Here is a 27,568-nt window from a genome sequence, read left to right as displayed (position 1 = left end):
GAGTTTGCTTTTATTAATAGGACCTTTTAAGCTTTGTGTTATACTGGGCTACCTAGTGAAATCCTGGTGGCAAATAAAAACAACAAACAAACAAATACAACCATATGAAACAACCCTGGACTTGGAGAGAAATGCTCTAAAATGACCAAAGAGATTGCTTTCGTGTGGTGCATTTCTCTGCCCTCCTCTGTATTTTCTAAAACTGCTGTGATCATATGAAACATTTTATTAATTAGAAAATTTAATGTGTATCTATCCTTCTTTCATTATGTGCTTGTATTATCCTGATGTTTTCGTCCTGTTAACCTGAAATAAGTGGAAAGTTTGAAAAGTATTTGCCAGCACAGTAGCAGTTGAAGAGTCAGCAAATTTGCTTAGCAAGTAGTTCATTGACTTTTGTAGGCCTGTGGGGACACCTCTAAGTGAGATGAGAAAGGATGATGATTGGGTCTGGAATTTCAGGACAGTACTTTCCAAGGAGCCCAGAAGGCTGAGGTTTGGGAATGCAAATTAATCTTTGTACTAAATCCCTTGTGATTTAACTGAAATATTTCAAATCTCTGATGGGGACTGGCTGGGTCCTTATATGGCTGAATCTGAGGATGCCACACTCTCTGAGCAGGAGCAGTCTTACTCTATCAGCGCCAATGGCTAGAATAGCCACTAATTAAGCAGAGATTAGCTTAAGTACAGTAGTTAGTTAATTGCAAGTTTGACACAGACCTCCTGTATCACAGCATGCTGCCTAAAAGCTCAGCCAGAACAGTGGGAAGCTTTCCAGACATATTGTACATATACCAAGTGGAAATTAATACACAGCCAAAGCTTGAAGGGTGAGGGCTGTCCTTCTGGGTTTTGGAGTCCTAGTTTAATCTCAGCATAAATCCTAATTTGTTACTGCTAGAGTTTGGAATGATTACACACAGAAGGCTTGCTGGAGGTGGTGAGTCCAGATTTGAATTGAGGATCAAGAAGCAGAGATCCAAGGAGATGATTTAGAAGGCCTTCTGAGGTCACACAGATCAGCCAGAGATTCAGAAACATTTAGAGAACCTTAAGTGGTCAGATATGTCAGTGTAAAGCATAGTGAAAGAGGAGTTTAGAGGGGCAAGGAAGTGAAAAATAGATAAGAAGGGATAAAAGACTAAGACGAGTGAGAATGGAATGTCCTTCATGAGATGAAATGCTATTCATAGTATTGAAAAATACTAGTCTTGATTTTTGAATCCAACTTTCTTGATTTGCTTAAGTCCATTTGAAAAGACCCAGATAACAACTCCTCCTCCAAAAACCCTCCTGTAGCAACTGTATTTCACCAGACTTATCTTTTTGCATCATGGCTCTTGTCAGTACTGACCCAGACATATGTGTCATTAGAGAACTTGAAAATTGACAAAAATTATTGGATTCTGGAAAGTGTATATTGCTAAGTATTGTTCTAACCAACTGAATCCTAATATCAAACAAATAAGGTCCTGTACTGATGTGTTTTAGAAACACATTATTTGTTCTTTTTCTAAATAATATTTTGTTCATTCTTTGACAATTTCATGCATATAAAATGTCTTTTAGTCATGGTCACCTTCTACTTCTCACCTCCAACTTTTCATAGCTCCACCACAATAGGTCCCTAGCTGGGGTGGGGCCTCAAGAACCCCTCCCCCATTTTTATTGGACTTTGGATTGGCTTGATCTTATGCAGGTCCTGTGCAAGTAAACATAGCTGCTATAAACTGGTTGTTTTCCTGGAAATGATCTATGGACTTAAGCAAAGCTGCCAAGTCTTACCTATTTATTTACCTGTTCATTTAGCTTATGAAGAAACATTTCTAGAATGCTTACTCCATTGTTGACATTAAGAGAGGCATGAAGCTAGATAATTAAGCTAGGCATATCTGAACTCTCAAGGAATTAGAATCTGGGCTGTGGAGGCTTCTTGGAAGAGGAGCTGTTACTCAAATCTTTTCAGGTGGACTTAGGTAAATCAAGAAATAAAAAGTCAACACAGGTTGTTTCATTCCCCCCCCCCCCCCGCGCCCAATAGTCTGTGAGAGGGAAGAATAGTACAAAGACAGTTCACAGTAGACTAAGAAACTGTATGACTGAAGTGAGAATAGTTAAGAGAAAAGCATAGACTTAGGAAAATGGTGACAGGAGAGCTATAGTTGTTGCTTGTGTGATGCTCTGACAAGAAATTAATTGTAAAATAAGAAGGAGGTCTGGACTTTTGTCAAGGTTACAGCAGCTCCCAGAAAAGCACCTCTGTGAGATTCACATTATCACTTTACTTGCTGTAGTTGTCACTATAGGAAGCAGCAGCGGTTTCCACTGGCTTACTTTCAGCTTCCATTTAGGGAAGAGAAAGCATACAAGTCATGGAAGGTACTGACTAAAACACATGCACTCAGAAACATACATACACACACTGTATTGGCATCAAAGATACATCTGTAGAGCAGTATATATTTTTAAACAAGATGATACCATGTTAAAGGCAAAAACAGCAACACACACACATTGTCTTCTCCTGTTAACCCTGTTACAGTATGCGTATATCTGTTGAACAAAAAAAGTGAATACATTTTGGATAATGGGAGCCAGGTTCTCCTTTGTCAGAAAAGAAGTTACAGATAAGTAAAGGAGGAAAGCTAGAGTGAAACCAGTGGTCCTGGATTAGAACTGGAGTTATTAGCATAAACTCATGATTTAAAATTACACAGAGATACAGAAATAAGATACATGCTTTCATTTATTTCCTAACTCTGACCACTGATGTACCATAAATACTAGCACTTGAATGACAGTGAGCATACTTCATACTCAGGTTTTGTTTTCCAGATCAAAATACCATTCTCTGATAAAAAGAAGTAGTATTACTAGAGAAAGTGACTTATTCTAGGGTCAGGACCTAAACAGTTCAATATGAGCTTGTTATGTCTTTCTTGTGATGTCAGAACAAAAAAAAAATGTGTTACAAAAAGCATGGGTGTGTTGAAGGGATATTAACTGTGAGGATTAACTGTGAGGATTTAACTGTGAGGATTTCTCAGGGCCAGAGCTAGGACAATTTAAGAAATGAAATAAAGGAAGATGATATTAGATCATAACCTACAGAGTAAAAATAATGTCCCAGAGTCCATGGAGGTGCAAATAAACATTAATATTTGAATAAATAAAGAGGAGCAAAGAATTGGACCTTCCTACTAATAATTCAATTAATAACAACAAATAAATTAAGGAAAATACAATACATTTAGTCAAAACTGCAGTGATAATTACTGCAAGCAAGATCTATGATGAATGCTAAAAGCAGTGGCTGAAAATTTTAAAAGAGTCACTGCATTGTCAGATTCACACACTCACTGTCTCTACCAAGATATCTACCAACTGCAGATGAAAACTGTTAACATATTGGCAAAATGTAGACAGGACCCTAAGGAGATGGCCTAGAATAACAATCTCAATAAGACATCTTGATGCCAGTAACCATTAGTAGAATGTATCAAGAAGTGTCTGTATCCTTTGCACTAATTTTTAGAAAGAAAGTGCAACCTCAAATTAATCAGAATAAAACAACAGACAAACTCACACTGATGGACATTTTAAAAAATAACTGATGACTATCAAAAATATCAAAGTCAAAATCAGTTGCTGACAGTAGTTTTAAGTAAATATGAAATGTTCTCATTATTTAAACCAAGAATTGTGGTAATAGATAGGATAATTAACTTGATTTTGGCATTTCATGGGGCTCACATAATACCATGTCTTAGGGTTTTTTTTTTTTTCTGTGAAGAGACACCATGACCATAGCAACTCTTTTTTTGTCTTTTTTTTTTTTTTTTTTGGTTTCTCGAGACAGGGTTTCTCTGTGTAGCCTCTCCTGGAACTCACTTGGTAGCCCAGGCTGGCCTCGAACTCACAGAGATCTGCCTGGCTCTGCCTCCCGAGTGCTGGGATTAAAGGCGTGCGCCACCACCGCCCGGCCCTTGTCATTTTTATTAAGAAAATTTTTTATTCATTTTACTAACCAACCATAGATTCCCCTCTCATCTCTCCTCCACAATCCCCCCCCCCCCCAAACCACCCCCATCCCCTCCTTCATAAAGATAAGGCCTCAGCAGATCCTGGTACACTCAGTTGAGGCAGGTTCAAGCCCCTCCTCCTGCATCAAGGCTGTGCAAGGTGACCCACCATAGGTAATGGGTTCCAAAAAACCAGCTCATGCACCAAGAATGGATCCTGATTCCACTGCCATGGGGGCCCTTAAACATATCAAGCTACACAACTGTCTCCAGTATGCAGAGGGCCTAGTCCAGTCCCATGGAAGTTTCACAGCTATTAATCTAAAGTTCATGAGTTCCCACTAATTTGGTTTGGTTGTCTCTGTAGGATTCCCCATCTTGATCTTGATACCCCTTGCTCATAGAATTTTTCTTCCCTCTCTTTGACTGGACATCTGGAGCTCACCCTGGTACTTGGCTATGGATCTCTGCATCTGCTTCCATCACTTATTGGATGAAGGCTCTATGATGACAGTCAGGGTATTCACCAATTTGATTACCAGGTCAATTACCATCTCTGGCACCCTCTCCACTATTGCAGTAGTCTAAGCTGGGGTAATCCTTGGACCACAGTAACCCTTACAAAGTAAAACATTTAATTTTGGGGTGGCTCTCTCACAGTTCAGAGATTCAGTCCATTATCATCATGGCAGGGAGCATGGTGCATGAAGGCAGACACGGTGCTGCAGGTGCAAGTTCTACATCTAGCAAGCAACAGAGAGTCAACTGAGACATTGAGTTTTATCCTGAGCACAGGAAACCTCAAGTCCTGCCCCCACAATGTCACACTTCCTCCAATAAGGCCATACCCACCAAAACAAAGCCATGCCTCCTAATAATGCCACTCCCTATGAGATTATGGGGGCCAATTACATTCAAACTACCACACTACATATCATTTTCTATAACTATAAAGACACACAATTTTATCTGACAATTACAAACTTTTAAAGTCAGCCAGGAGGTTGTGGCACACACCTTTAATCCCAACTCTTGGGAGGCAGAGCCAGGCGGATCTCTGTGAGTTCAAGGCCAGCCTGGTCTACAGATCGAGATCCAGGACAGGCACCAAAACTACACAGAGAAACCATGTCTGAAAAAAAAAAAAAACTTTTGAAGTCGTTAAATGAGCATATCATCTCTTGGAAATATGCACTCATGGCCACTGTTATAGAAGTATCTAAGGTTTCCAGAAATACACAGAGAGAGCCTCATGTAATATTAATCCATTGCAAGTGGCCTGTGTTATGAACTATTGTTAACAAAATATCATGAAATATAAAAATACATAAACCAGTTATAATTTTCTTATATCATGAAGAATGAAAGAAGGAGCTATGGTAGATTCAAGAACTGTAAGAAAACAGAGACAATCAGTATACTATGTAGCTCTGAGTTGGAGTACAGCACAGCCAAAAGTCTTCTTAGGAAAGGATGAGCATTAAATAGCTTTCTTGTGTATTTCCCAATTTTGATCATTGAGTTATTGTTAAGTAAATTGTTAGCATTAGAATATAAACACATTTTTCTACTTCTTGTAATGTTTCTGTAAGTCTGTGTTTAAGGAAATAATGATACTGAACCGGATTTAATCATCATTTGGTATGTTTGTACCAGAACATGGCATACTACAATATGTGCAATTTTATGTATCAGTTTAAAAATTAATTCATTTTTTAAATTTTAAGGAAAGGAAAAATAAACTGTTTAATTGGGTTGCTTCCTTCATAGTACATGGAATAGAATAGTAATTTATCATTGATGAATTGTTTTTCCTTAGTGAGGTGTGTTTGTCCTATATCCCCACAGTCTTTTTATTTTTTCATTTTTTATCACTTTGTAGATTTCTGTACAGTGTGAATTATTTGATGCTAATGTGAATTGATGCTCAGTGCCATGAGCATTTTGGAAAGGAAGAGCTAAAGAAGGGCAAGAAGCAGCCAGGTTAGTGTATGTCATATGTGAGGGTATCATCAGAGCTTAAAAAAGAACCCAGTTTAGTCATCGTGTCCTTACACGTACCACAATTTACTCTCTAGATGGGGGTGCAGCAGGCCACTGAGGATTATTGAAAGGCTCTTATAAATGGATCAGCCAGTAGTTCTTAGATTCTAGTGTGTATAGGTTATAACTGAATATGATCTTCAGGGTATCAAGGACTGTGGAGAGTGGTGTGTGTGTGTGTGTGTGTGTGTGTGTGTGTGTGTGTGTGTGTGTGTGTGTGTGTGTGTTCCTGTTTGGAAATCTATGCTTTAAGGACTGAATCATGCAGGAAGGTAGACCTAGAGCTGGTTTGTCTCTACAATCACTTAGACCTCAGGTATTCAACCCTCTTTCTGAAACGGGTTTTACAAAATGTAGTTCCAAATACTTATACTACAGTTTTCCAGATCTTGTTCAAAAAATAGAACTTCTAAGCCTTCCCTAACCTGACCTATTAAGTCAGAATCTAAAGGCACAGGTTGAAGAAGAGAGAGGGAGACTGTAAAAAGATATGCATTTTAGAAAGTTTCTCAATGATTCAAACTCATCCTGAAGTTTAAAAATAATTTTATGTCCAGTCCAAAGTGGAGTAGATCATAATATTTCAGGGCATAAGAGGAAAATCACAAGAACTACTATTTGCATTTATCTGTATCCATTTCTTTAAAGTTTTCCCCTTCTCAGTATGCAGTAAAATTTACATAATGTTTCACTACATGAATATACATTAGATTGAGCTAATGAATATAATTCATAAATAAAGCTACATGTATTAACTCACATGTTTTTCTTCTCATTCAAGAACTACCACCTAAGTGCTCATTATGCTCCAGGGCCTATGCTATTAACTCTATTAAGAAAATGGATTTGCCTTCATAAAAGATGTCATAAAAGAGAGATCTGTGATTGAAATATTTTTAATATAAGGATTAAATAATTTTAAAAATTCTGGGACAGGGGCTTGGGAGATAGCTCAGCTGATCTGACTTCAATCCTCAGAATCTAAGAGAAAAACATACCAGAGCTAGAGAGGTAAAAACGGGAGAATCCATCAGGTTCGCTGGCCAGCTTAGTGAGTTCTGAATCAGTGAGGGACCCTGTGTTCAAAAAAGGTGGATGGTGCCTGAGGATTGACACTAAGTTGTTCTCTGACCTACACACACACACACACACACACACACACACACACACACACACACACACACACACCACCCATACATACATGAACACTCACGCATGAGTTTCAGAATCATTGATTTACTTTTCTAAACATCACAAACAGGTTTGTCCCCTTCCCTATTCCCTCCATATCTGCAGACTAGTCATGCCTTTCCCTTCCAGATAATATTGCCTCCTCAAACCCTACTGGCTCCAAGAGGCATGTCCCATGTTATAGTTCATTCCTGTTCCACTTGCTGTTCATGCTCACAGCCTCTCCTGGGGCTTCCTCGGGAGAACACAGTGAAGAGCCCTTCTGTGCTGCTACTATGACAATGAATGTATTTCTCTAGCCTCACAACCTTCTACAGGAGATGAAAGAATGAAAAGTGATTTTAATAAAAAATGCTGTTTTGTACCCATCTGGTGCATTCTTCCCAAGAAGAATTTGTTATTAGATTGGCAACTCCCTCAAATGCTAAATAAAAGAATAAAGGAGAACAGCTTGGGCTGCATGGTGTGTTGGAGGCCTCTTGGCATGCTGTGTTAGCTCCAGGGTATTCCCATATTTTACAGTAATACTGATGTCTTTAACCCTTACTTTGGAGTCAGGCAAACAACTCACATTTCAACCTAAACTCAATTTGCATGGCACAGATGATAATATCCCCACTTTCAGAGCTGCCCTGCCTCCTGGGATCCCCTCACATTGCTCCAGTCCTCCCATACAGAAAAGGATGTTCTGTAGTTAGTGTAAACAGGCCCTAAAGCCCATTGAAAGTGTCAGCTACTGTGGGCTCAGCAAGCAAGGTGTTGCCACAACCAGGTCCTGACAAAGCAGATGAGTATGTGTTGTCACCCCATGTTGACACTTGGGCAACAAAGATATGCCCTGAGTCAGAAAAGGAGAGATGCTACAGGCTTGGAAATAACATATTTTGCAGTGCCGAAATGACCATGGATCAGAGAATCTATAGTTTAGGGGAAGAAGAAAAGAAGAGTACATATGTGCTAAGGGCGAGTTGTTAGGAGGGAATAATCCACACACCCTGAAGGCTCTGTTTATTGAGCATCCACTTTGTTCCAGCAACAAAATTTAAGACCCACTGTGGACTTTATATCCCATGCAGAAAATTCACAACCCTGCCAGGAACTATCTAGGGACACCATGCCTTGATGTGGCCTACCTTTTCAGGTTACTGTAACAAAAATTTCATCAAATGGGTACTGATAAACAACAGAAAATTAACTTCTCACATGTTGGGACACTGAGAAGTCCAAAACCAAAGTGCCTCAGAGATTTGATAAGTGATGAGGAGGATACATTTCCTGACTCTGAGTGCATTGTTGTTATCACATGGTGGAAGGAGTTCTTTGGGGGCTTTTAAAGATTTTTTTTTATTTTATGTGTATGTGTGTATTTATGTGGAGCATGTGTGCAGGTGCCTGTAGAAGCCAGAAGAGGACATCAGATATTCTGGATCTATAGCAATAGGCAGTGTATGAGCTGCCTAATGTGGGTCCTCTGCAAAAACAGCAAGGGCTCTTAACTGCCAAGCCATTTCTCCAGCTGCTGAAGCCTTTAATGAGGGTATTAATTCCATTTATGAGTGCCCTGACATGATCTAGTTACCTCCCAAAGGCCCCACTTCCTAATACAATCATCTTGTACATGAATGGGAGGGACATAAATATCCAGTCACAGTGTACTGTACTTACTTCCATCTCTTAGAAAAGGCTTCTGGGAGGTAAATGAGATGAAAATAAGGCACCAGAGCTGGGGAGGCAGCTCTTTGTGTTAAGTGTTTGATGCATAATTGCGAAAACCTGAGTTACGATCCCAGCATCCATGTAAAAGTCAGGCATGTGCACCTGTTACCCCAGTGCTGGGGGTTGGAAGTAGGGGAAAATGAGCATGCTGGCCAGAGAGTCGAGCTGAAACAGAGTTCCAGGTTCAGTGGGAGAGAATGTCTCAGTAAATAAAGTAGAGAATATAGAAGACACTCTCATCAACCTCTGCCCTCTGCATATGAACACAACTGCAATACACACAGAGACAAGCATGCATCACACATACACACACATGTAATGCAACAATCAGAAACATGAGGAAGAACAGCAGAAAGGAAAGAGAGCATCAACATCCATAGCAGTATGGGAGGTTGAATGGGATACAGATGTTTGTAGTAGAGGTGACTGTTGGGTGGACCAGGTAGATGTTAGATTAAATAGGCCATACAAAAGACCAGAGATGTCATCTTTGAGGTAAACGGAACTTAAAAAAGAATTTTATAAAAAAGCCTGCCAAGGCCAGAACTTTCCTTTGGAAAAAAAAAAAATGAAAAAACACTGCTAGAGGGCATTTCAAGGGAAGCACAGAACATAAACCAAGCAGTGTGCAATCTGTGATGTCAGTTCTGGTGATGGAAGTGAAGGTTTGCAACAGAGCAGTGGTTGTTCTTATAGATAACAGGGAAAGGCTTGAAAGTCTTCTAAGAGCATATTTCTAGTTTCTAGTGTCTGATTGTATGTATAATAAGGAGAAAAGGGAAGACAAAAATGTCTGACATTTCATATTCAAAGGATTGAGGTTTTCTAATCTGACAGTGTGCTTAGAATCCCCTGGGGAACTGAAACAGTGTTCATGCCTGGGTGCTAGCCTGGACGAACTAAATCAAAATCTCCAGGAAGAGCCTAGCCATCTCTATTTTTGAACACCTCCCACTGACTTTTTGGCATTTCCTTGATTGAGATCTTGGGCTGTAAACTATGCTTGACAGGCCAAATATGGCCTGCCATTTATATTTTATTAATTGAACTTTATTGAAAAAGTTATAGATTTATATGCAATTGTGTAAAACAAGCAGATACTTGCAAAGATTTCTAATTCTTCATTGGTAACATTTTTTAAAACTCTAGTGGACTGACATAATTAGAAAATTGATACCAGTAAAATACATCCAGATCATTGGTGTTTGCTCCAGTTTTGTGCTCCTTTTGTGTTTCTACAATTTTATTATATATAGATTTGTGTATCTACCACCATCACTGTCAAGATAACAAGAGAGTGGAGACATGGTTCATTTGGTAGAAGACTAGCCACACAGGCATGAGGATTGAAGTTCCTTTCCCCAGAATTCATATAGAAAGCCAGGCACAACAGCATGCATCTATAATACCAGTGCTTGGGAAGGGAGACAGATGAATCTCTGGTACCTATTGGTCAGCCGGTCTAACTGAATTTATGAGCCCAGGTTTATTAAAAAAACCTGTCTCAAAAACTAAGGCAGAAAGAGACTGAGGTGACTCAGTGTCAACCTCTGATTCTACATGCATATGTACACATATGAATATTCACACACATGAACACATGCATGCGTACACACACACACACACACACACACACACACACACACACACACACACACTGAGTAGTTCCAGTACAAGCATCTTTCATGCAGTCTATTAATATCTATTCATCTCCCTACCCCAACCTCAGATCCCTAACCACTGAACAATACTGTTCCAATTTCTCTCTTTACCACACAGTTGTTTGTATTATCTCCTTATCAATCTTAAAATGGCTGCATTCCTAATATTGATGATACCTGTCTTCTTTTCATCGTTGGTCTTGCAAAAGTTTATTAATTTTATTGATTTCCCCCTAAACAAACAGCTAGCTTGCTTTCTTCTAAAAAATTATTTCCTTCTCTTCCATGACGTTTCCTGGGCCTTGCCCAAAAAGAAGGATGACATCTTGCTGAATGTTCTAAGGCCACTTGAAAAAAAGAGTGCATCTTATTGTGTGAAGTATTCTGTGTGCCAGTTCTGTCCTGCTGTTGATTGTGTTCTTGAGCTCTTCTAGCCCCAGCCATTTGTAACCTATTCCTGTTATATGTGAGAAAGAATATTGGAGTTCCCAAATGTACTTGCCTTTGTCCTTCTAGTACCACTAGTTTCCACCTCCTATATTTTGGGGTTCTGTTCTTTCACATAAGCATATTTAGGATTATTATATCTTTCCAGTTAGACTGAGTTTTACTGTTTTCTACAGCTCATGTTGTTATCTAGTTATTTCCTTTCTTCTTAAGTCTATCATCCCACTTTTTTATACTAAGACACTCTTTATTATACTTTAACCATTTACTCTAGCCAGAAATCTTTATTTGGGGTTTAAATATTTTGTCATAATTTTATGGACTACCATGCCAAAAGAGGTTTAGCTTCCAAAGAGTTGATGGTATTAATTTGAATTTTCTTGAGTTCCTGGCTCTTCATCCTGATGCTGACTCATAAGAGGGAAGCACTGAATGGTTGCTTGATTTCCCTCCTCGTGATGCACCTAGCTGTCCTTGTGTCTGTCAATAGGATGTAGAGTCCAAAAGTGTGAAAAAAAAACTTCTCATTTACCTTCATGCTCTTCCCAGCCAGTTCAGCCCACTCACCCTCTATTACTCAAGAGAAAGGGAGAAGTCTTGGGACATGAGAAAGCAGGTGACTTCTTCAGCTGTGGTGGCATTTGGCTGACCTCTGATGTCGTTACGGGGTCTCTAATTTAATATATAATATTTAATATAACAAATGTATATGGGGTGGTATTAACAGTGAAAAACATTAGTTGTGAGGGGGCTTCTTTTGTTTGGTCAAGGACCCAAGGTGTCCAGCTACTGTCCTGTTCCTGCAGTCCTAGCATTTCGACCCTGCTTTCCTTTTCACTGCTGGAATCTCCAGGGCTTATTTCTTGTGTCATTTTTAGAATCTGTCATTGTGCCTAGCATATTTAGGTGTGGAGAGTAAGGACAAAAGGCTTATATTACCTTACCTAGATGACAAATTGTATCTCTTGTTTCTGTAAATAGTGTTTCTTGGTACATAGCCATTTCTTGTCATTTTACAGGCTGCCTATGGTGTCTTTTGTGCTATATCAGCAGAGTTGAGTAATCCTGATGAAGACTACCTTCTCTTTTTCCACTGAGAGATACTGAGATGAATAAGGATGAAATATTAATCATATGATCTTTATAGAACTTGCTTACTATTGCATGTGGTATGGCTTGTCTATTGACCAGAAGGTCATAGTTGAGAGCTTTCAGATAATGACCTAAGCATCCACTTAGGCAAAATCTGCTGACCCAGACAAGAAGCTGATGGATACTTGAAACTTTTTAAAGTGCTTTCCTATTGGTTATCCCATCTGATTCTCATAACAGCAATATGAAATGGACCATTATCAGCCTAGTAGCACCTGCCTTATACAAACAAAGATAAGAGCCCAGGATTCTGATGATGTTTTCCACAATGACTCAAACTATCCGACATATAGGTGCCAAGTAAAAACTTTGTCTCTGCCCCTGTGACCCTTGACTCAGCAGATTTCACTTACTTTTAAGATCAGGCATAATTTATATTGTCTGGTGTTCTCAGAGGGCTTATGATATATGTAAATGTGGAATAGCAAGCTTTACAAAAGAAAGGACAATGTGTGTGATATTTGTTCTGTGCTAAGAGCTGCTCTTGCTGTACAGAAAGGGACAGAATACATTGTATGTTCTGCAGTATATACTAGACTTCCTGTGTGTTTATTCTATACATTTTTCATCTGTTACAAATATGAAAAATCAATCACTGAATGACTTTGCCAACTGGTAATATTCTTGGATTAGTTATGCTTTACTAGGCCTCTTCACAAGTATCAGTTCACTTAGCTTTCAACAATCCTGATGTAGGGGAAGTCTGTGTCATATTCTGCAGAATAGATATTTGAAGCTTAGTGTAACTATTTTATTTAAACTTGCACTGTGAGCAGCATAGCTAAAATTGGAATCCAGATGAGACTGCCTTTTTTTGTGAGATTCAATTAGCTGCATGAGGCAAGTTGATATTGAAGGAAGTCAGAAGTCTTCCAGTGTGAGCCCATTCTACTATGTTAACAGGAAAATTTGAAGTTTGGGAAGAAGGGATAAGCCATATTTTATTATTATTATTATTATTATTATTATTATTATTAAATTTTTTCATTTGTTTTACATACTGACCAGTTTCCCCTCCCTCCTCTCCTCCCATTCCCTCTTACCACCTCCCATCTACCTCCCCTCATCCACTCCTCAGTCTCCATTCAGAAATGGGCAGGCCTCTCATGGGAGTCAACAAAGAATGCCACATCAAGTTGAGGCAGGACCAAGCTCCTACCCCTGCATCAAGGCTGGGTGAGGCAACCTAGTATGGAGAATAAGTTCCCAAAAGCCAGTACAAGTGCCAGGGGCAGGTCCTAATCCCACTGCAAGGAGGCCCACAAACAGACCAAGCTACACAACTGTCACACACATACAGAGTGTCTAGATTGGTCCCATGCAGGCTCCCTAGCTGTTGGTCCAGAGTCCATGAGTTCCCACGAGCTCAGGTTAGCTGTTAGGTTCCCCCATCACAACATTGATGCCCTGGCTCATAGAATCCCTCCTCCCTCTCTTTGACAGGACTCCCAGAGCTTGGCCCAGTGTTTGACTGTGGATCTCTGCATCTGCTTCCATCTATTACTGGATGAAGGCTCTCTGATGGCAATTAGGATAATCACCAATTTAATTATAGGAGAAGACCAGTCCAGGCATCCTCTCCACTATTGCTAAGAGTCTTAGCTCGGGTCATTCTTGTGGGAGCTTCCCTGGCACCAGGTTTCTCCCTAACCCCAAAATGTACCCCCATCAAGATATCTTTTTCACTACTCTCCCCCTCCATCTGGCCCCCAACCTGCCCAACTTGATCCTTCCTGTTCCCATCTTCTCATCCCTTCAGACTCTACAAGTCCCCAGTTTAACCAGGAGATTTCTTCTAGGCTCAGTGGTTAAGAGCAGCAGCTGCTCTTCTAGAGGACTTGGGATCAATTCCCAGTACTCACACAGTGGCTCACAACTATCTCTAACTCCAGTTCCATGGGTCCTGACACCCTCTTTTGGCTTCCTTGGGCATCAGGCACAGAAAGATGCAGACAGGCAATACACCTATATTCAAGTCATGCTTTAAGACTTGAGTTTCTGTGTCTGTTACTATTTCTCTTCCTCTCTGTGAACTTTTGAGCTGGTTTACAATTCTGTTGTCATCTTCCATGGAATGAAAAAGTAACACATATACACACACAAAGAGGGATTAGTGACATTCTATTTGCCTCTTATCTCCTTCTCTGCTGCTAAAGAGGATTTTCGAAGAGGTTCATTTTGTTCAAGGCAAGGAGGGAAGCCATTTCCTGCAGGCCAAGATCACCTGTTTCCCAATTTAGGGGATATGAAGGGATGTTTATCCAGGGATTACCAACTTATGCTCCTAACTAATTCCTGGTCCTAGGGAGCAGGTATGTGATGCTCTGTTCATTCATAGGTGGAGTTGGGATTGTGAAAAGGCAAAGATCACATGGCTCCCTGGACATGCACAAGCAATTTAGCCATCTGCTCCCATGTACAAGAGTGAAGAGTAGAGATGGGTCCCCTCTAATTCTCAATCAGTAGAAAATTTAGGCATCCTGGTGATAACTTGCTTGTGTGTGTGTGTGTGTGTGTGTGTGTGTGTGTGTGTGTGTGTGTGTGTGTTATTTGTTTTCTGAGGCAGGTTCTTACATAGCCCAGACTGACTTTGAACTCTGCATGTGGCCGACACTGGCCTTAGACACCTGAGGTGTGGCTTTGTTGGAGGAAGTGCATCACTAGGAGCCAGGCTTGAAGATCTCAAATGCTCAAGCCAGGTCTAGTGTAACATTCACTTCCTGCTCTTTGTTGATCCAGATGTAGAACTCTCAGATCCTTCTGCAGCACAATGTCTGGCTGCATGCTGCCATGCTTCCCACCATGATGATAATGGACTAAACCTCTGAAACTGTAAGTCAGCCCCAATTAAATGTTTTCCTTTATGAGAGTTGCCATGGTCATGTTGTCCCTTCTCAGCAATAAAACCCTAACTAAGGCAGTCATATAGAAAGGTATGTATATTAGGCTGGATGGGTGTGCATGGAAAGATTGTGTCACATGCTATGGTTTTATGCATGTGTTTTCTCTTATATGAGACACAATTGAGTATCTGTATGTGCTAATTTAACATACATTGTGAATGTAAGTAAAGTAGAGCATCCATTCAAGTGTGGTCTTGCTTCTATCAAGCTATATATAAGAGTTTTCCCTTTAATTTTCAAAGATTATTTGTTCAAAGAGTGAGGAAAACTCCATCACTGACACATCTCTTCCATGGATTAAGCTTAGAATGATCTATGTCTTCTATTTGAGCTAAATGGATCTGCTCAATGGTCATGAATCTGTTATGAAGAAGGATTTGTGGACTCTTTAACCCACCACATTGAAACCACATCTAACCAAGGGAGTAGATAGATGAGTCAAAAACTCATGGACTTGTTCTATTTTGTAGTTCATCTTTGGTAGAGCTATGAGGAACATGGAAATGGAAGGTTTACTCCTCAGCACTGTTCAGAATAAAAGGAAATAAATTCTGTTATATAGTTGCTTTCTTATCCACCCTTTTCAAAATGAATTGGTCATAGATGAATATTTGTTTGTTTGTTTTCAGACTCTGGATTCTACACCACTGATCTACATGCATTCTACTGCATTTTTCACATACAAGTTCTGAGAGAGCCTTAATTAGTGTTTACTAACTTATTAATGTTACTATTCAAAAAGACCTTGGAACCCAAGCCCACCCCCCAAATAGAGCTCCAACTACAGTTTCTTCATCAAGGTTCCTTTAGTCTTGAATCAAATGCCTTCTGGTCTAAGACTGTGTATCTCCACTGCAATATAAAAGTGTTCCAGAAATCCTGATCTTTTCTGAAGACCAGTTCTGCCTTTGTGTAACTGTTCTTTGTCCACCAGGCCCATAATAAGCTGCTTTCTCCTATTTTATGGTAATGTAATGTAAGAGAATGGACCTGCTTTGCCCAGAGTTCAAATCTCACTGCATCCCCAACTAGTTATGGGCCCTTCAGCATGGGCTTTCTCAAGTTCCAGTTTCCTTCTGTGAAAAATGAAACTGGAGATGTTTCATGCATCAAAATCATTGTCAGATAGATTCAATGAAAGGAAGACTCTGAAGCATGACACCCTTCCTGGGTCATATTATCATTTCATCTAATGGTTTCTCTTCTATATGGCAGCACTTTATATACTTGAAAGCCGAAAACATAACCCACAAATCTGATTTTCTTTTGTCTAAGCAGCCACATTTCCTTCACTGTTTTTTTTTTTCTGCTCTTCATATTATATTTACTTACAAAGCCTTCAGGATTCTGTCTTCCATATAGATAGGCTTTAGTTTATTGGTGCCATTTGTAAAGTATGGTGTTCAGGCCTAACCACAGGACAGCAGCTGTGCTCTGAGTACCACAGAAAGATCAGTATGCTCATTTCCCTTTCAATGAATGATGGAGCTAGTTCTGTTAGTTCTGTGAATCTGTTCTTGCTTTCCATGGACAAATCCTGATGTTGCTATGCAGACTTGTTGTGCAATTCAGTCATTAAGATATTAAGGAAGCTTATGGTCACTTCCAGTTCTCCCTCATCTAGTATTTGAGCAGGAATGTTTTAAGACTAAAGGGAGAACACATTTGGTCATATGAAATAAAACTTGGTGTCCTTACCAAAGTTATGCTTATTCACCCAGTAGGCTCTGCTTATTTCTCAACTTATGTCACTCTTTCCTCACACCTTCCACTCTAAATTCTCTTGATTTGCCACTCACCAAAGATACTCCCATCCCAGATATGTGGAGTACTTGTTTAGCCAGGAAACTTTACTGATTTCCACCAGCCCTCAGGTCTGCTTCCTCACAATTCCATTTCTCCTCATACTCCAAACTATAATCATCTGAAGAGTTGACTCTCACCTATTAAACTACATTGTATTCTATTTCATAACACTTATCACAGTTGGTACCTTAGTGTTGAGGTTGGTATCCTGGAATAAAACTGTAGGCTTGACTGAACAAGAAGGAATAGTGTATTAAGTTCATCTCTGAATCCCCATACTTAGCACAATGCTTAACTTAGGATTGATGTGGAGTTCCTAATTTTCTAGTGAAAGAGTGAGAAAGCATGAATGAGTTGACTCCAATTTGTATATAATCTACCTGGATTGGGTCACTTTGATGGAACCTCTGATTTAGATGTTTTGAATCACATTTGCTCATCTCCCCATCTGTGTTGTATCATCTATACATTTGTCCAATGTAATGTCTTTATCAAAGTTATAAAAGGAAAATACAGTTCTTAAGGAGGACAGTTGTAAGAAAAGCAATATAATTTATTGAAAATTCATCCCCATTACAGTAAAAGAACCACTGTATCTTTCTTTATTATATTTTGGTTTTGACAGGTTTAAGCTCAGAAACTGACAGGGAAAAATGACAATAGCAATAGTAATGAAATATTAATAATAAAATTATTTTCCCATATGTCAAGTATAAATCCTATTAGATTGAGGGAAAGTGGACAAAATGCTGGCAGCTTCATGTAGCTCACCTCAATAATTACCCATGCCTCTTAAGCATTATACAGAGAAAATGAGAATGGTTGCTGGGTGTACCAAGAATCATGCTGGCATTGCTGCATACTCAGTAACACTCATGATTTATTGTTGTTATGACTTTTGATGCTTTTATGATGACTCCATGCCCAACTGTGGACCATACACTGTTGATGTTTTCAGTGTCTCATTTCCCTCCATCTTTATGAGGTGGACATCTCCCTTTTGTTTTTGCTCTTTCCTTCCATGTGTAGATTATAAGATGGTGTGACACTCCTGACCTCTCATCTCTCATTCCCATTTTTTGCTCTGAAGAAGCTGAATGTTCTTTAAGTCATTTATTGAGAAGGAGGACCTACCCACAAGTCCCTCAGCCTTTCTCCTTTTTGTGAAAGGAGATGGTTGGTAGATGGGTGTGTGTGTTCTCTGTGGTTTTCCCAAGCTTTTTCCTCAGGGTTACCCCATTTCTACCTACCTTTGACTACCATCATTTGTCCTCATACTAGTACAACATCCTCATGCTACATTGTCTTGTTCCAAAACACTCATTATAGAACATTTATTTGCTGGTTTTTAAATCTCTTGTTGACCTCCATACCAGTATATAATCTTCTTGTTGTAAACATTATTCTCTATCCCTAGAGTCAGAATGGAGCCTGGAAAATAATGGGGGCTTATAAATACTTGATGCATAAACATGGCTCTCATCATTTATAATTTAGCTCAATTTAAGTTCAGAAGTAAACAATAACAAAGTGAGCATTAGAAACTTGGAGGTGACTGTGGGAGCCAACAAAGGTTATCTAGTGACACCCGAGCTTGCTTTGCACAGCAGGGCTGTATCAGGGGGATTGGCTTGATCATGTGTGTGGTTACCAGATGTTTGGAATGGACTACACTTGGCTGTGCTGGGGGGTTGCTCCACCCCTTGGCATTCCTTTAAAAGCCCTTTAGAAGAGACAGAAGGAGCTGGTGGGTTTTGACCCAGGCCCTACAAAGGCTACTCTGTGTTTCTAACTGTCTCTCTCCTCTATATTTCTACCCAATATTTATCACTTCTTCCTCTTCAAGAGTACCCTGGGGGAAAAAGTGGGAGCATATCTCCCTTAATTGGCACCTGAACAGGGACTCAGGAACTTGGCAAAAGGAGTGAGGAGGCATTACAGGTGTGAGACATGATGATTAGGAATTGAAAAATGAAGGTTATGGTATTTTCTTCTTAGGTGTGAAGGTTAGGTGGTGAAATGCCAAAGTTGAAAAGTAAGGGTGCAGGATAGATTTCTCTCTATCTGGGTTACTTTCTTTTTCTCTTTCTCCTAAAGCTCTATCTATAAAAATTAAGGAAAAATATAAGGTAGTATAGTAATATAGTGTAGAAAAATTTAGAGTAAAGTAGAGCTGGAATATCGGGAAGAAAACTTAAAGTAAGATAAGCAACAAGACGGAGAAACTATGTACTTAATTTTCTAACTATGGGACTAAGAATGCAAACAGAAAAATCAGAGGAAAAAAATTGTCAAAATGGAGAAAAAATGGGCAGAAAAAAAGATTCCTGTGGAAAGCTTTTGGCCTATGAACAGTCCCAAGTGGCAGAGGAAAAGAATTTTCCCTGAGGTGGATGTGAGAGAGACAAAACTCTCTGCTCCACCAGCAGTGCCTGAGAAAACTTGTATAACACCCTTCAAACAGAATTAGTTTCTGTTTGACCATGAAGACAAAAATTTAGAGAATAGAAGTCTTGGGAAAACTTGGTAGTCTTTCTCTCTCAAAAACTAAGAGCTTTTCAGACTTTTTCTTTCTCAGATTCTCTTTCTGTAAGGGCAAAAATTTAACTTAACTGAAAACATCTATCAGTATGGGAAAATCACATAAAATTGCTCTAGAAAAAACAAAAGACCTTTTGGAACAAGGCAAATCCCATCTGCTAGAAGCTAGTATTAGAAAAACAATGGCCAGATTTCCCTGCCACTAGAGTCTAGTTAGAAAGTGCAGACAGAAAGCCAAAGCAGGGACATCTTCCCCAGGGTGAAGCCACAGAGAGCCAAGCAAGAAAGATTTCTCCCTGGTGGGGAGGACTTGCTGGTGTGAAGGAAGTAGTAATGTTGGGTTGTGGCTGTGGCAACTGCAGGGTCAGGTGCTTTATATCTAGGGGAGGAGATAAGCTGTGACAAAACAAAGATCTATCCAGAGGAAAGAGTCCCTCTGAAAGGACTGTTAAAAAGCTTTATCTTAAGTACTTTCATTTTTTTTCACTGACCCAGTAGGGCAGAGGAGCAAGCAAGCCCTGAAGGGTTTTGTTTCTGGTATCAAAATGCCTATCTGAAGTGCACACAGACAGGCATTACTCACTTTGGGAACAGTGTCAGGAAAGAAAACACTTATCAAAACCAGGTCAGGGAGAACAGACATTTCCCGATCTCCAGTGGTGAAAAAGCAAAAGCTTGACTCAAAAGCCTACTGTGCTTAAAGCAGAAACTTGACTTTAGCCATGTAAAGGGAAACAGAAGTGGCATACTCAAAATGAATTATTGGAAATTTAGTCTATAAGGTCATTCATAATAGCAGGCTGATATAGAGAAATGCACTATGGGAAAGTTAGTTTTTCAGATCAAAATGGAGGTACTGCCCCCAAAAACTATTTTTCAGCTAAAAATGAAGTTTCTTTTCAAAGCAATGCTGGAAAGCTTAATCTTACCTCCTGAGAACTAAGAACAGGTAAACATCTTGCCTCTAAGGAGATAATTAAAATGATAGTACATTTTGACAACAAGCCACCTTGAAAACCTTAAGAAACCAAGGGAAAGTGGTCTGTACACTGGAAAACTGCTTTGTAGATGGAAACCAAACTTCAGAAAATCTAGCTGTCTTACAAAATAGAATTGCTTCACTTGAAACTTCCTTATAAGAAATCAGTACTAAAATAGAATGCTTGCTTAGTGAATGCACTGATGTTTGTGAGAATAGGAAAAATGTACCAAGTACTAAAGGTTGAAAAGCTACAACTACAGTCTGAGTTAAATAACTTATAGTTAGAATGTATCACAGACACTAATAAAAATCACATCAAGGGTTGAGAAACTAATGAATGAAGTGAAAATACTAAATCATGAATGTGTTCTCCCTCAGAGTAAGCTAATGAAGGATGTGTTTCATGAAACAGCAGCTATGTTCTTGACTCCTTTGAACAGTAGCAGTTTTGTTGAACAAATAACCTTGCCAGAAATATTGGGCTAATAAAAATCTATAAGAAACATTAGCATTGTTAAAAGAACTCATGTCAAATACAGCTTTAAAAAAATTAAGAAAGGGGAAAATTGTCTGAGAGTTTGGTGATGAGTGTAGAACAGAGGAATATCAGCTTCAATGAAAAGCTGAAAAGAAATGGAACTCAGAGCCACACCACTCTTGTCTGACTAGCAGCAAATCAATGTGGGTTTGAGACAGTGCCTAATAGTTGTGCAAGTAACTTTTGCTAAGAGCTTTACAGCATCTCAATATAGTAGTTTCACCCTTGCCCTGAGGTGACATTTCTGCTGTAATTGAGTGAAGTCAATGGCACATAGGAGCTGAAATGGGGTGGGTAAAGGGACAGCCCCTAGTTAGAAACCATCTGCCATTGAGTGCATCTCTGCTGGTTCTGGAATGGCTGAGAGACCTTAGCAGAAAAGGTGACTTTGGGAGAGTGGCATTGTCCTGAGAGTGTTACAGCCCCCTAACAACAAGAGTTACAACTCCATAGCAACAGCACTCACTAAATGTCAGGGTTGATGAGCCATTGACAAATTAGGCTCTTGTTTCCAACTGTCAGGAGAACTTTCAGAATGATATCAAAGATGACTATAAATTCTGAACTTTATTATAAGCTCTGAACTTTAGAATTGATTTGTGTACTTTTTGTCTTGTTAATAGTTTAGCTAAGAAATCTCTTCTAGATATTAAGAAATCTCTTCTAGATGCTTGCTAGTGTAAGTTAGTTCTGTTAAGAGATTCTTTCTAGATGTCTGTATGAATATATTTGTAAAATAGGTTTATAGAGCTTACCCTTAAATATAAGTTTGGTAAATACTTCTGTCTAATCTCTTCTAATAAGAAGTATAAGTAAGCACATAAAGAGTTATAAATATGTATAGTGATAATAGTCATTTAAAGAGTTTTCTTTTGAATGTAAGTTTATAAGAAGTGTAAATACATATAGTAAGTGGCCAGGCTAGTTGTAAATATGTAACATTTATTCTAGAATTATGTTGATGCTAATGAACCAAAGTTTGGTAAATGATAAAGGAATCTTTAAGTTTGATGTAATTTATCTGATGTGGTTTGCATCAAGAGTTTGATTTTAAAAAGGGCTTGGCACAACTAAGGCTGTTGTAGACATCTTAAGACCCATTCCAAAAAAAAAAATGCCATCTTTATCATCTTCTGTTCTTGTACTGGGATGTGTGGTAGCTATGGAGATCACTTTGGATGGTTGTAAGCTCAATAGGAACCTGGGCCAGAGCTAAGTTAAGCTCAGTACCCCTCCTACCCAAGACTGAGAGTCAAGGATGGGCAATTTTCTTCTTGATAGCTTACAGCCTAAATAGAATATGCTTGATGGAAAGCATATCTCCATGAAGGGTAATGGAGAATTACCTAAGTCAGACCTCAGTCTATCTGAGGGGCTCTTTAAAAATTAAAAGGAGGGACCTGTGGGAGCCCACAAAGGTTTTTTAGTGAGATCTAAGCTTGCTTTACACAGCAGGGCTGCTGTAATTGAGTGAAGGGGATGGATTGACCATGTGTGTAGTTACCAGGTATTTGGGATGGTCTGCACTTGGCTGTGCTGGAGGGGGGAGGTCTTTTGCTCCACCCCTTGACATTCCTTTAAAAGCCCTTTAGAAGAGACAGAAGGGACTGGTGGATTTTGACCCAGGCCCTCCCAAGGCTATCCTGTGTTTCTGTCTTTCTCCTCTGTATTTCTATCTAAATATTTCTCACTTCTCCCTCCTCAAGAGTACCCTGGGGAAAAAAATGTGGGAGCAGGTCTCCCTCAGGCGACAACCTTGCCCACCTAGTGGCTTCCTGCCCTGAATGACTCACAGCACTGAGCTGACAAACAGTTGCATACAGCTTTTGAGCTAGGCCCAGGGAAATCACTGCCAGATGTCATAGGCTCAAACTCCTGCCACTATCACAAAGTGGCATTTAAACCTTCAAACAAATGGCATATGCCCATAAATGCATGTGGGTAAATATCAGAAAGACCACAGTGTGAGCAAATGATGTAATTACTCTCTCTCTCTCTCTCTCTCTCTCTCTCTCTCTCTCTCTCTCTCTCTGTCTTTCTCTATGTCACACACACACATACACACACACACACACACACACACACACACACACACACACAGACTGATTTTATTGACAAGTAGTAAACAACTGGTAAGTGCAGTTATATTTGATATATTTAATAGTCTTATTTTATAATAAATAAGTAAAAAATTACATATATTTGTATGTGGATGTGTGTGCATGCATGTATATATAGGAGTATGTGCATGTCACAATGAATATGTGGAGGTAAGAGAAAAACTTGTAGGAGTCAGTTTTCTCCTTCCTCTGTGTGGCTTGTGGGAATAGAACCAAGGTAGACAAGCTTGTCATAAAGTACCTTCAACAACCGAGCAACTTTGAATGCACTCAAGGATATTATACATAATGTTGACATACATGTTGATAATGATTATTTTTCTTTGTCCCAAACTGATTTTAATGCAAATAATTCTATCCATCTTCAGTGCTTAGACATTGAAAATAAGGCACATTTTCCAAGGTTTCATTGTTGGAGAGGAAGCCCTGAAGACTTGGAACTTGGGGTAAAAGGTACAGGGACCCCAATTCAGCAAAAGTCTTATTCATATGACTAAATATTAAATGATTATGTTGAAAATTGCTCTGGTTAGAATTAGTGATATTGGGTAACATTTTGAGACAAGCTCTCTATTTCCCTTTAATTTTCACTTAGAGAAGTTTCATTTATTTCAAACTGAAATTGGAGTGAGAATGTTTGAGGCTCAGAGAATACATTTTATCCTTCATTTTGTATTTTGCCTCTGATTTGTGGAACTCGACCTTCCCCAAATAGAAGCCACTGTCTATGTCTCTTGTTTAAACTCTTCATATTATCACCATTTGGGCTCATGGAGCACTGACACTTCCCACTAAAGTAGAGTTTGCATTACTGTTGTTCTTATTATACAGATGTGAAGACTGAGGTTCAGATTGACTTTTTGCCTGCTTTAAAGTGGCAGCAAGGGCTTCTCTGAAATATGAGGTTCCTATGCCAAACCATGAGTTTGTTGTGTGGATGGTCCCTTTCCATCTTTTCCATAACCATCCTTTTTTAGCACATGCTCATATGTGTTCTACTTGGGCAGAAACTCCTGAGTTTAAAAACAAAAAACAAACCAAAAAAAAAAAAAGGAAAAAAGAAAAAGAAAAACAAACAAACCAAAAACCCTCTCCCCTTTTCTGAAGCTTGCAGCTTGATTGTTATGAATGAATCCTTGGCTTTCTCAGATATTGAGCTAGCTCCACCCACCAGATCTGCTGATGGAGTCAGAGGAGCCATTTTGCTCACTTAACTAGATTCTACCATCATAACACACAATTTCAAATTAGCCTCTTGAGTCCCTTAACAGCCACTTTTAGTGGAACATGGGGACTGCACTTGTTTTATCTTTTTAATTTTTATACAGCAAAATGCATAAACAAAAGGAGAGACACAAGCTCAGATCTGCTTTGCTGATAATCCAGTTCTCTCTGGTTTGTTTCTATCATTGGAAACTCCTGGCTAAGGTAGAGTCTTGCTGGCTCACTAAAGAGGGCCAATTACATCAATAATTTGATAAAGTCCCAAAGATACAGCATTGGAATCAGGTGCCACAAAGCTGGGATCATAGTGTGTTTCTCCTAGACCTTATGATCAAAGCCCCCAACACAACACTTACACTTGACTTGGTGACTCTGAATCTCACCTGTCATTCCAAATAGGTTACTTTCCTTTATTCTATTCCCTAAGGTTCCCCACCTTTCCCCCACTATTCCCCTATTCCAAGTCCCATTTCACTCATTTTCTATATCCATTTGCAATATATGCACAAAATTTCTTATTCTTTCCTGAATTCTCTAGTTTCTTCCACAAAGAGGTACAGTCTTTGTCCTCTCCTACTGAATTTGGGATACCATGTGTCTCCCTTTGCTGATAGTATAAGGCAAGAGAGGTCTTGTGTCATTTCTGAATCCAGTCTATTGAGGTCTTGAATATTTTGTCTATTCCTTTGGAACTCTGCCAGCAGCTATGTCAACAGCCCCCAGGCTGCCAAGTTTGATGACAAGAAATAAGTGGCCCCACATCCATGGGACATGAATTTATCCAGGAAATCTCCAAAACAGAGCTACTAATTGATTGGCAGCACCCTACAAATTCAGGAATGTGCTTAGCCAAGACTAGAAAAACCATCCAAGCAACCCAAGTCTAATTGTCAACCTGCAGAATTGCCAGCTAACTATTGGTTCTATCTCAAGCTACAAAGTTTGAATATTGTTTGTTGTGTAGGAAAAGCTAACTTTATGTGATGTTCTTTCATAATTTTCCAAATTTTTCCCCAGGGCAACTTGTAATTGACATAAATTGGCTTGGCTTTCTTCCTCCAGGGATTCAACTATGATTGTAGTAGGTAGAAGAGATGTTTCTCCTCATAGTCCTTCTCTAATCACAGGTCTAAAGGAAAACAGCCATTCTTTCATCAGCTCAGGACAGAGGTGAGAATCAAGAACTTTGGAAAACTAAAGTAGAGTAAAGAACACTTTTTTCCAGACTAGACAGCATCAGGACAATGGCAGTTTTGTATTACCAGAACCTATCTGTCTTTATCGTCTTGATGAAGGGAGACCCTGACAGCACTGGTTAGTTGTTGTTGTTGTTTTGTTAAATTGACACAAGCCAGGGTCATCTTGGAAGAGAGAACCTCAAATGAGAAAATGTTTCTGTTAGATTGACCTGTAGACAAGTCTGGGGCATTTTCTTGATTGTTTATTGATGTGGGCAGGCCCAGCCCACTATGGATTAGCCCATTCCTAAATGAGTAGGTGATCCTGGGCTTTATAAGCAATCAGACAGAGAAAACCATGGAAAGCAAGACTACTGTAGCATTCCTCCATGGCCTCTGTTTCAGTTCCTACCTCTAGGTTTCTGCCTTGAGTTCCTGCCCTGCCCTCCCTCCATAATGGACTATAAGCTATAAGCTGAAATAAACCCTTTCCTCTCACAGATGCCTTCATCATGGCTTTTATCACAGCAAAGAAAGCAAACTAGGACACCTGTTTAAGAGAACAATACTAGAGGATAGAAAACAGATGAATAAGAAGAGGTTGATTGAGTCCCTTGGATCACACAAGTCTGACTTTCCTGTGAATTGTGTATGAAAAGAATATTGCCCTTTATTTTCCTGGGCTTCTTTGAGTTTAGCCTACAAGACTTGTAACAAGAGCACCCAGTAAGCCTTGTTTAATGATAACAATCACCTCTGAGCCCAAAAACCGCAGGAAGGTCTGGGCTGTTGTATTGCTTATGGACTTGGTCTAGCCTAATTTGAGTGGACCTTGCATTTGGTGAGTAGATTTCACCAATTTATAAATTTTCTTACGTGGCTCTTTTCTTCTTATTTTTTAAAAAAATCTATCTTCTGTGTCTGTCTAGAGCTAAGATATGCATTTGAGCTGTTCAGACAAAGCACTTCACTTCTACTCTTGGGAAATTCATAGTTAATTAGGTGAGAAATGATGAGTCACTGGGTAGTTTTTGATGCACTTGTAGATACTGTGATGAAGTTGTAATGATAACATGTGAGAGGTCATGGGAGCTATCCATGAGAATGAGAAACAGGGGCCATATAAAGGAGATTCCTGGTAGAATCATTATATATGGTGGATAGGACAGCTAATAGTAAGAAGTCAGTTTATGGTAGAAGTTAAGGTTTACAGTGTTTCTCTAAAGAAACAGTGATTGGGCAGATTTTAGTCATATGCAGGGTGAAGGATGTAAAGAAAGGGAACTACCAGGGTTTGCAGGGGACAAAACATAAATGCACTTTGGACTTATGCTAACAAAATATTCCTTTTGGTTGTTTGAGAGCAGTAGGGAGTTGTAGAGAGGATTCAGTTATGGACTCAGTTGACCAGATCTGTGCTTTAGAAGGATATGTTTAAAATCTATGCAAAGAACATACTAGGTTAGATCAGGGACAGTCAAGGAAGAGAGATGGGTCAGTAATCTAGATGATAGGTAAGGAAGAACTTTGCCATTTCAGGCAGTGACATTGGCTTTTGGAGATAGAGAAGAGAGGGGATAAAGAATCCAATAAGGAGGCAAGAATCATCAGGAATTGAACAAAAATGGAATGTAGAAGAGAAGGGTGTTAAGTTGCCCTCAATCATGCCAAATCATCTTTGAACTCTTAAGGCTAAGGTAGGCAAAGTTGAAGGCTTCTGCTCTAAAAAATCAATAAAACTCTTGATGTATGAAACTATGGACAACAATGATAAACAGAATGGCCCTCTAGTCCTGGCTGGCTTTGTTAGCTATGAGCCTCAATCTATTTTCCAAGTCCCTTGACACTGCCATAAGGCTATTGCTTCCCTGCAGCAAACAGGACTATAAGCACAAAAGACAAAAGTAGCCAAGCTTGCTGAGATCTTCCTGTGCTTTCCTTTTGCTCTAGGATCTTGGCTTCTCATGTATGGCTTGGGTTCTCTCCAATGCTCACAAACAGCTATTTCTGGAGTTGTTATTGTTTCTGTGCTTGATTCAGT

The sequence above is a fragment of the Peromyscus californicus genome, unplaced genomic scaffold (genome assembly GCF_007827085.1).
Source record: "Peromyscus californicus insignis strain IS unplaced genomic scaffold, ASM782708v3 Scaffold_8__1_contigs__length_139910024, whole genome shotgun sequence".
NCBI classification, from domain to species: domain Eukaryota; kingdom Metazoa; phylum Chordata; class Mammalia; order Rodentia; family Cricetidae; genus Peromyscus; species Peromyscus californicus.
Note: the sequence above shows the minus strand (reverse complement) of the source record.